The following is a 1,749-nucleotide window of genomic DNA, read 5'->3' as shown; positions in this document are numbered from 1 at the left end:
GTGGTAGAGCGCTAGCCTTTAGCTGAAGAGCTGAGGGACAGCGCCCAGGCCCAGAGTTCGGGTCCCATGACTGGACCCCCCCCCAAAAAAAAAAAGAAAAAAAAGAAATGTACTCTTTATCTGATTTATGTAATTGTAACATCTCTGTACATCAGCTTTATAATAATTTTACAAAGATTTGACATCTCACCAAAGAAAAATGTAAATGGCATATAAAAAGATGTTCAATACCATTAATTATTACAAAACTTATAATAAGATTTTATTATATACCAACTTGAATAGCTGCAATCAGAAAGTGTTGTCAAGACTGTGGAGAACCTTGAACCCTCATTTTTTTAGTAGACATGGAAAATGGCATAGTTGCTTCAGTTTCCTAAAATTTGGTTGTTTTTTTTTTCTTGCGGGGGGGATCCGGTCGTGGGACCTGAATTCTGGGCCTGGGCGCTGTCCCTCAGCTCCTCAGCTCAAGGCTAGCACTCTACCTCTTGAGCCACAGTGCCACTTCCGGCTTTTTGCTTTTTGCTTATGTGGTGCTGAGGAATCAAACCCAGGGCCTTAGGCATGCAAGGCAAGCGCTCTACTACTGAGCCACCTTCCCAGCCCCAGTTTCCTAAAATTTGAAATACACACTTACCCCACAACTTGGCAGTTCCACTCACAAATATCTTTTAAGTGGCATGTAATCATATTTTCATAAAGACTTGTACACAAATGTTCTTAATTCATAATAGCTAAAAATAGAAGTAATGTAACTGTATATTAACATTTTATGAATGAACATACGAACAGAATCTTCTGAGCAAAAAAAGGAATAAGGTATTGATATATGCAACAACATAGAATTTAAATATTACAAGTAAAATACTACAGACCTAAAAAGATACAAATTATATGATTCTATTTGTTTTAAATTTCTAGAAAAAGCAAAACTAAAAAGGCAGAGAAAAGGTCAATAGTGGAATTGACAGGTGGGAACAGATTGACTGCCAGTAACCCAAGGAAATTTTTTGGTACAATGTGCATAATTCTAAATACGAATTGTATATATGAATTGGAATATTTGTCCTGCTGTATAAACTTACTAGAATACAACTTGCATCCTTAGAATGAGTGAATTATAAATTATACCTAAGACCTGTAGTTAATACTGTTAAATAGGATTCTGAAAAAAATATGCAAGAAGCCAGCTGTTTAACAGACAATTGCTTTAGTTTTTTTGTTTTGTTTCCCTTCATACTTGTATTTGTAATCTTAGTATAAAGATAGAAGAAATAAAATCCAAATCCCCAGCTAATAGACCAGGAAAGTGAGATGACCACAAAAATGTTTTTCTTTACTCTTCTTTCTCTGTTCTAGGAACTCTTAGGAAAGAATATTGTAGAATTCTGTCATCCTGAAGACCAGCAGCTTCTAAGAGACAGCTTCCAGCAGGTATAACTTTATTTTTCCTGGTTTATGTCTGAATACATATTTTTACCTGTTTATCACATTCAGTTTATTTAAGTACTTATTGCGCTGAGCGCTGGTGGCTCACGCCTATAATCCTAGCTACTCAGGAAGCTGAGATCTGAGGATCGCAGTTCAAAGCCAGTCCACGCAGGAAAGTCCATGAGACTCTTATCTCTAGTAAACCACCAGAAAACTGAAGTGGTGCTGTGGCTCAAGTGGTAGAATGTTTGCCTTGAGCTGAAATGTTGAGGGACAGCGCCCAGCCCCAGAGTTCAAGTCCCACAGCCTACCAAAAAA

General features: G+C 37.2%; 1 protein-coding gene across 1 annotated transcript in view; it reads left to right on the top strand.

The window, feature by feature from the left end:
* Positions 1-1,749, top strand: part of Arnt (aryl hydrocarbon receptor nuclear translocator) — an 80,755-nt gene that overhangs the window by 41,793 nt on the left and 37,213 nt on the right. The window lies entirely within an intron of this gene.

Source organism: Dipodomys ordii, unplaced genomic scaffold, assembly GCF_000151885.1.
Source record: "Dipodomys ordii isolate 6190 unplaced genomic scaffold, Dord_2.0 Scaffold26, whole genome shotgun sequence".
Lineage (NCBI taxonomy): Eukaryota > Metazoa > Chordata > Mammalia > Rodentia > Heteromyidae > Dipodomys > Dipodomys ordii.
The sequence above is the reverse complement of the archived record's forward strand: the minus strand, read 5'-3'. Positions and strand labels throughout refer to the sequence as shown.